This window comes from Somniosus microcephalus, unplaced genomic scaffold, assembly GCF_052327205.1.
Source record: "Somniosus microcephalus isolate GS21.2 unplaced genomic scaffold, FLI_Smic_1.0 unresolved_chr1, whole genome shotgun sequence".
NCBI lineage: Eukaryota > Metazoa > Chordata > Chondrichthyes > Squaliformes > Somniosidae > Somniosus > Somniosus microcephalus.
Window position 1 is genome coordinate 96,141,363 of NW_028225179.1, and position 9,114 is coordinate 96,150,476.

The 9,114-nt window shown below is 43.1% G+C and overlaps 1 pseudogene; it reads right to left on the minus strand.

Annotated features, from left to right (window-relative positions):
* Positions 1–3,674: 3,674 nt before the first annotated feature.
* LOC147095622 (class I histocompatibility antigen, F10 alpha chain-like) lies at positions 3,675–7,330 on the minus strand (annotated as a pseudogene).
* Between the last annotated feature and the right edge of the window lie 1,784 nt (positions 7,331–9,114).

A 9,114-nucleotide genomic window follows, 5' to 3' on the forward strand; every position in this document is an offset into this window, starting at 1 on the left:
GCTGCAGCTATACAAAAACCCTGGTTAGACCACACCTGGAGTACTGGGAACAGTCCTGTGCACTACACATTCAGAAGGATTTATTGGTCTTGCAGGAAGTGCAACACAGGTTTACCAAAATGATACCCGGACTTCAAGTGTTCAGTTATGAGGAGAGATTACATATATCAGGTTGTATTCCCTAGTATTTATATAGTTAAGAAATGATCTGATCGAAGTTTTCATGATATTAAGGGATACAGATAGGGTAGATAGAGAGAAACTATTTCCACTGGTTGGGAATTCAGGGACAAGGAGGCATTGTCCAAAAATTAGAGCCAGATCTTTCAGGAGTAAAATTAGCAAACGCTTCTACATACAAACGGTGCTAGAAGTTTGGAACACTCTGCCACAAACGGCAATTGATGCTAGAGCAATTGTTAATTTTAAATCGTAGCTGGATAGCTTTCTGTTAGCCAAAGTTATTAAGCGAAATGGGTCAAAGGTAGGTATATGTAGTTAGGTCACTTATCAACCGGGATGTCATTGCATGGAGGAGCAGACTCGATGGGATAAATGGCCTACTCCAATTGCTATGTCCATATGTTCCTCTGATTCACGACGATTATTTCAGTGTGTTCTTTGATCCAATGCAAGTGTCGCGTTTGACCCTCTCAGGTTCTGGTTAAATGCCTTTGTAATCTAGGGAGTGAAATCCAGATGTTAGACAATCCCAAGATGATGGTGCACAGCATAGTATGGAGAATGAAGTGACTTGTTCATTCTCTTTTCAAGGTTCTTCTTCTTACATGTAGCTCTCAAGCAGTTAGTTTAGTGCACAGGAGTAGTAGGCCTAAAGGGCGGTTGATTCTCACTGCCTTTGCCCAGAGTTAATGTGGCAGTAATGGCCTTCAAATGGGGCCAGTAGACTTATCATCCTGCTAACTTTGTGCAGGCTCCAGCAGTCCCACAGGCAATGTAACCAGAGAGACTTGTTTGCCCTCCGGACAGCCGGGCTGCCAAGTCGCCTTCGCCGAATTGGCCTCCAATTCGCTCTCTCCCCCATTTAGCTGCCAATCGCTCTCTCCCATTTTGCTGCCAAGTCGCTCTCTCCCATTTTGCTTCCAAGTCGCTCTGTCCCATTTTGTTACCAAGTCGCTCTCTCCCATTTTGCTGCCAAGTCGCTCTCTGCCATTGTGTTACCAAGTGGCTCTCTCCCATTTTGCTGCCAAGTCGCTCTCTCCCATTTTGCTCCCAGGACACGCTCTCCCGATTTTAACTACTGCCCAAGAAAAATAATAACCCAATGGAGGTCATTTTAATTGTTGGTGTTAAAGTAAAACGGGCGATATCGGATCGGGTATCTGTTATGCACCTCTCCCGATTGTCCTTATCTTGAAATCAATGGGAGGGAAAGTTGGCAGAGGTGTGTAACGGGTCGCTGATCCGATAACACCTGTTGTACACTATCTCCATATCTGAAAATGACTCCCAATGATTCTCCACCCTGTCTTGCCCCTAAGAAGGTGCAATGACCACAGTAGAGATGGGCAATATATGCCTTAATGGGTCACTCCGGGAAATGAATTTTGACGAAAGTTTTTTAACACCTGGGAGTTCCAGTCGAATTTGTGTTCTTCTGATTATATTTCCACATTTTACCTTAATGCCACTCGAAACCACTTACATCTAAACCATAGATTTGGTGTGAAGGGATATTCTGCAGGAGGCAGTCTCCATCTATTTCACCTGGTAGTCAGTTGGCGTCCTGAGTTTGTATTTACACTAAAACATCCGGTGTTAAGCCAATCCATCCCACTGATATCCTCAGGCTGCAGTGTGATTGGTGCGTATGAGAAGAGAAAGTATTTGCTCCAATGCAGAATCAGGAAAGTTATCAAGCTTGCATTGTCACTGTGACAATTACTGCAGATCTGTGTCCTGTCAGCCCCCTTTCATTCACCACTAGGAATTATGGTTCACCTTTAAAAAGTTTCAGAGGAACTGACCCTTTACTTGGGCGTGATGCTGACCTTCTTTCTTAAATCTGGGTTATTTTGATTGGCAGCAGTTGGGGGGCGCTGCATGAGGAAGTATTTGAAATGTCTGCCTTGTTGCTAAAAGACACACGTTAAGAGGGAATGTTTGTAATAATACGATGATGTTGGTAATACAGGGTTTTAGCAAGTACACTTCCCTCATAACATATCATTAAAACATAAAATCAGGTTGCTGTTGATGGTGTAACGATGGGGAAAGTTTTTATGTGTGGGCCACCTGTTACAGAATTTAATGGGGTGAAATTGGTCTCAGGCAGTAGCGCAAACTGGCGATTGCGACTCAAAAGCCAGATTCACACCTTTTTCTATTGACTTCAATGAAAGGGCGGCCGATTCACTAGTGGCTATTTTGTGTTATCGCCCAATTTCAATCTCTAAATTTGTTAATAAAGAACTGGATTTCAATTTCACTAAACTTGTGCCTCATGCATATCGAAACAAATCAAAATTACAACATGAAAGCAAATCCATCAGCCCAACCAGTGCGTATTAGCATTTATTCGCGACATCAGTAAATATTACTAATCACATTTACCCACCCTGTTCTCATATCCCTTCAACCCCTTTTCCCTTTGTCCACCTTCTCAATATAATCTTAAATTTTGCCATAGTTTCTGCCTCAACCTCGATCACTGGAAGCGGATTCCACAGTCTCACAGCGCTATGTGAATAGAATCGTCTCCTACCCTCTGTTCTAAATCTCTAACATTTCACCTGGTATCTATAACCCCTAATTCATGACCTTCAACTACTGGAAACAGTCTGCTCCTATCTACCCTGAGCCATCCTTCCATCATTTTAAACACTTGTATTATGTCACCTGGTATATGCATTGCTTAATAAAAATGCACATTTTCCAAGTCTTTCCTTATATTTGTGTTTCCTTCTTTTGGGCAGCATCTTAGTGAACCCACGTTGTAGTTTCTCTAAAGCTCAATATCCCCCATAATGCATGACATTCAATATTGCACAATGTGCTCTAACTCAAGTCTTATTAAGGTTTTATAGAGGCTCATATTTACTTCTTGGCTGTTTATTCTATACCTCTTTTAATTTAACCTATAATTCCATTACTAACTTTGCCACGCTAAAATTCCATTTGTTCTTACACAATTCAATAAATGAACCAATTTAATCCCAATCCAGAGACATGAGAACAAAAATCTAGATTGTCACTCCAGTGCAGTACTGACGGAGTGCCGCACTGCCGGAGGTGCCGTCTGTCAGATGATACATTAAACTGAGGCCCAGTCTGCAATGTAAACGATCCCATGACACTAGCTCGAAGAAGAGCAGGGGAGATCTTTCCAGTTTCCTGTCTAATATTTATCGCTCATTAAACAGCATTAAAAACAAATTAGCTGGTCATTATCACATCGCTCTTTGTGGGAAATTGCTGTGCGCAAATTGGCTGCCACATTTCCTACATTACAACAGTGACTACATTAAAAAATAAATTACTTCATTGTCTGTAAAGCGCTTTGTGACGTCCTGAGGTCGTGAAAGACGCGATAGAAAGGCAGGTTTGTCTTTTTCTATAATTATAACAGATAATTTATATTCAAGTATAATCCTGGGGCAGGCCAAAGATGTTCTGCAAAGCTGCTGTGTAATATTTTTACAAACAAGACTTCATCATGATTCCCTCGCTTTACCTCTCCGTTTTCTCCTCCAGATATAGGTTAAAACTATAACGATAGCCAGCGACACCAGTACACACTCAACAATCAGCCCACATGCTTATCTTTCACTAATTATCCTTCTGAAAAATATTAATAAGCATTGTATAATTATAAATGCAGATTGAAAGTTTTACAAATAATCAGTGGAAACCTATGGTCCTGCTCAGGGTAAGCAGGATGATGCGCTGTTTTCTATGGACAGTATCCCCACACCATATAGTGCACAATGTATTATTTCACTGAGGTGGAGCCAGGATTCTTTAAAACCATAAAGTTCACTTTTTGTGATTAAGCGCAGTTTTTGGTCAATGAGAGGTGGACAGGGTGTAAAGGTGACTGGGGGTAGGTGGGGAGAAGAATCAATGGCGGTGAACAGTGAAGCATGGCTTCTAGACTGATCGGGTCTGGGCCAACGACATGAATGTGCTGCTGGGAGGCCAATGGTAAGGGGTTGTGGTCGTGGTGCCCAGCGAGGCAGGGGGAAGGCTAGCTGTCCCCTCCCCCACTACCCACCATGGATCACTGGATGAGCTGAGCCAGGTAGGAAATTGGCAGATGCCTGAGTCTGCGGGGCATGATAAAAGGGGCAATATGAGGGGTAAGTAATGGCAGTTGAATAGATGATGCCACTATAACAGCTCCCAGGGCTGTGGATCGATCTTCTGACCGTACCCACAGCTCGGTTTGATGAGAGGGAGCTCACGCTGCAACGTTTACAGTTAATTCACGTCGTTAAATGCTTACCATTTTTTACTTATCGATAGCAACATGGCTTGTGTCTCCAAAACCCTGACTGTTCCACAGTGGCACTCAGTGGTCAGAACCTGTAACTGCATATAGATTCTGCGTATTTTTCTGCGAACTCCCAGTATACAGCAAGGGCAGCTTTGTGCTCTCATTTAACTATAGGTGACACGCTATCATTTTCAATATGTCACCTAATGTAATGCTACATTGTTGCAGCAGCCTTGGAAACCTGACCACATTCACCACTTTCAAAGTAGGTCGATAGAAATCGTAAAAAAGATAGATAGATACAGAGATAGATAGATAGCTAGATAGATAGATAGATAGATAGATAGATAGACATCTAGAGACTGAGAGAGACAGACAGACAAGACAGGCAGACAGATATGACTATATGAAGCTGTGTATATGCAACTTATAAAACAGATCTTTAATGAACCGATTGTCTCATTAAAGAGATTGTATTAAACAACTGGGACCTGCACAGGTTGGGCCACAGCATCTGGAAATTGACCTCAACAGAGGTTCAGCTCGGTAACCGATCAGAAATACATTTCCAGATCATCAGGATCATCCTATCTGTTCCCTTGTGGGAGTCACCTTTCAATGGAGAGAGGTAAATGACCAGCACCGTTGTCTATTAAACAATTTGTGATAGATTTTCACTGTTCCGCACTGGTGTGAATCTGCCGCTGTGGATCAGCCACCTGTCACAGAAACTGTCCGCTTTTCATTCCCATTGGAGGCAATTCCGGTTTTACACCCGGACAGCAGGTTGGAAATCTACCCCACTGTTTCTAAACCAATAGCAGGAGGTTCCCTTGGAGGCATTTGTGGAAACTGTTAATCACCAACAGCAATTTCTAGGCTGATTTCCTGGGGTTCCTCCCCAGCTGTCCCAACCTCCATTCTTGCTGCAGATTCTTGCTTTCTGGGCAAAGCGCACCGACCCCACCTTCCCTGCCTGCAGCTCCCAGTGCTCTTCGGCACATCCACGCTTCAGTAGCCCAGTGGCAGACTCAACCTTGCCGCCAGGCCGCATTATTTTATGACCCCTCCGCCCAAGGCACTACATTTTAATGACCTATCCTCACAACACTTCCCCACTCCTCCTCTAATATCCCAAAGTGAGTCGTCCCCTCACACCCCACCAGAAAAAAGAGACAAGAGAAGCAAACACACGCTGAATCTAAGAGGGAAATAGCTCAGCACATAGCAAAAGTTCAACTCAGAAACCGAGCAGCGCCATCACCACAGGGAAAGTGAACAAGAATGAGAAAGCAGAAACAAAGAGTGAAGCAACAGCATGTCTGATGTCTGACAGTGTGTGGCGAATGTAGATTAATCCATTCTCTAACTGAGATAGACTTTGAACAGGGCTTAATTTGCTGTGTAACTCTGAGACCGTGCCATGTGTGTGGGGTGTGGGTACAGAGTGGAGATAGACAGCGGGAAGCAATGGGAAAGATATATAGAGAAAGCAAGTTTGTGAGAAGCACATAAGGAGGGTGGGTGCAGAATATGGAATGGTCAGGAGATAACAGAAATGGAATAAAAGGGAGGGAAAAAATGAGCAACTTTCTCAGACAGCCTAAAGCACAGATAACAAAAGTGTTGTCTGGTGTATAAAGAAACAGAGAGAAAGAGCAAGACAGAGAAAAGTGATGGACAAGAAAAGACAGTTACTGGGAGTGGATGATTTCAATTTTCCTGTTCTTGTCCATCAGCAACAAAACAGAAGACCAAGTAGTAACCAATAAAAATCACTGGGTATGAGAATATCCGGTTCACTTCTGGAGGAATAGAATAGAAACGCAGAGGCTGATGTGCAAATTCGTTTGGTCGTTCATTTCATTGATCTATTTCTGCTCTCTATCTCTATATGGGTGAGTGTTGCTATTATTGATTGATTGTTCAGTAGCGCTGCTCATGTCCTTACCCCAGGAGACAGTCTTCCCACCCGGCAAGCTGCTGTGCTCAATATGACAGAATATTGTTCCCATCATACGGATAAAATTCAAGGGTTGTCGTCAGTTGATATGTCCCAGCTTCATTGTGTAATAACTCAGTAGATTTGGGCTCGGCGGCATGTTATCTGTTCTTCAACCATATCACGCTGATGGACTGCGGGTAAAATCAAGTTACAATGCAGTGGAGAAACCAATCAGCAGCCCTGGCAATAAATGATATCTCGGGGGAAACCACATGATAGAACGACACTTATTTTCAACTTCAATAAAATTCGCATATTTCACAATAGAATGAATGAAGTCATTTTAACTGATGCCACTAGCGTTAAACAGGTGATATCGGATCAGCTGTCTGTTAAAGGAGAAGGGGAAAATGTGTATAACGGAAGCTGATCCAATATTGCCAGTTCTACACTATCGCCAAATTTCAAAATTACCCCCAGCTTTTTTTGAACTTACTTTTTCTGGTTAATGCTGCTTTGCCAATTGAATATTATGTCCTCCATAAATCCACACAGTTCTTTTCTAACATGCTCTTGAAATAAAGGTTCAGACTGGTTTCCTTAACCTATTTCTCTTTGAGTGCCTGCGGCACTGGATCATGTACAGTCCAAACCAATTTGTCTTTATCAAAACTAAATCTGCATTTCCATCATAAGCCAACTTCAAAACCACTACACAAGGATTGGCATCATTCAGCTCACAGCCAAACAGTCCTTGAATGTAGCGAGTACCTAGAACAGTAATTGAATCGATCAATAGCTACTGCTAGGGAACCTAAACTGTTAAGCTGAGTCTTAACAGTATGACTCAGGATACAGAAAGCAAAAAATGTGTACATCAGTAAAGCTATGGAGACAACCTCTCTGAACTGAGTATGTGGGTAGCTCATTCAGCCCACGTGGCAGATAGTAATTTCTGCAAATATAGAGCAACAATGTCCGTGGTTTTTCTAAGTAAATGCGTACGTGCAAAACTTTTTTGTGGTTTGCAAGCATAAAAAGCAGTTGCTTCTTGCTGTAAGATCAAAGAAATTCTCTTGTCCCTGGTGGAACAGAGGTCTCTCCCGGTGTTCACTTGAATAAAGCGATAGTTGTACCGTACCGAAGTCTCCACTGAGTCCTTTTCAACCACGACAGTTTTCACGTAGTTGGCAGGATACCCGTATAGGATCCACAACACCAGACAGCCGAGTGAGTATATTTTTTATATCTTACTTTATTGGAACGGCGGAATGGATAACAGGTATGTATCCATGAATCTGTAAGTTGTGGGGAACGGGCAGCTCGGACGGTACAGAGACTGAGGTACCTCTTAGAGGTCGTCAGCACCGACCCCCGGCAGCGGGACAAGAGTGCCGAGTCGGGGGTGTTGGTCAGAATAACAAAATAACATTGTAGGTCAGAACCAATCCTCGGCAATGCACCGAGAGAGCTTAGACAGGGGAGTTGGTCAGAGTAAAAGCGATCGGTTTGCAGATGCTGCACTGGTCAGTGAATATGCACAGGCTGGGAGATGCTGTGCTGGTCAGAATAGAACCACGCAGGTTGTAATTTTAATAAAGAATTTGGAAAAGGAGGCATGTCACAGACAGAAAAACCAGACCCGGATTGGCGATATAAGAATAAGAAACAAACTGAGAAAATGAGAATAAATGGCTGGGACCCAGGCGGATCCCCAGAAGCCCAGAAAGCATGGTGGGTAGCACAAATGAAGGACAAGGATGAACAAGGCATAGTAATAGACACCAATTTATATTTAGGACTATGCAGACAAGTAAAAAAAATGGGCTCCACAAAACCCAGGAAAGGAAAGAAAGGGTACTGGCTCTGTCACAACCAGACGATACCAGTGATACTGAAGGAGACAAAGGCATTGATTGGAATAGTCTATGGGAAAAGGCCGCATGGTACAGGAGGGATGATCTACCCCTTCATTACAAGGGAGCCCTGGCATTCCCACGGCTTCCCCGTGTCTGGCAAAGGTGGCACCTATGACCACATCTACCATGAAAACCAAGAAAAGGGTAAAAGACGAGGAAACAGGAAATGTAATCGAAAAAACTTTTACTATGGATAAGATACAACACGTACCTATTAGTCCAGGAGAAAAACCTGTTATTAAAGGAATTACCTAGGGTCAAATCCCGGAGTGCTAACCTGGAATTTTGGACCAATTTGAAGGAGATGCAAGGATTCCATGCCATGCATCCTAAAGGCACACATGTGTTAGTAAAGTCTATGTGTCCAGCGGATATATGGGAGGAGTTATTTAATGAGTGTAAGACAGGAGACTGGACAACTACAGAAAGTGAAGCCATGGAGGAATTAGATAAGGCACTTGAAACCAGGGTTAAGGATGCATTGGGTGTGGGAGAAACTCACTGGGGATGTATTACCTCAGTTACCCAGAAAAAGGGCGATTCGGTGACAGATTATGCTGAAAGGAAGTGGAAAGTGTATATACCATTTTCAGGGATAGTACGACTTTGGAGAAATGATGAAATAGTCTTAAAGATGTTGAAGGGAGGGGTTGGACCACAACACCAGAAGGTCCTGAGCATGGGATTGTCTGCAGGAGGTAAGTATATATAGATATTATGAGATGGGCAATAAAATTAGCCCAGAAAAATTGAGCACCCAAGTTAGGGCAGAGGGACTAGCCTCTTCCAGCAGC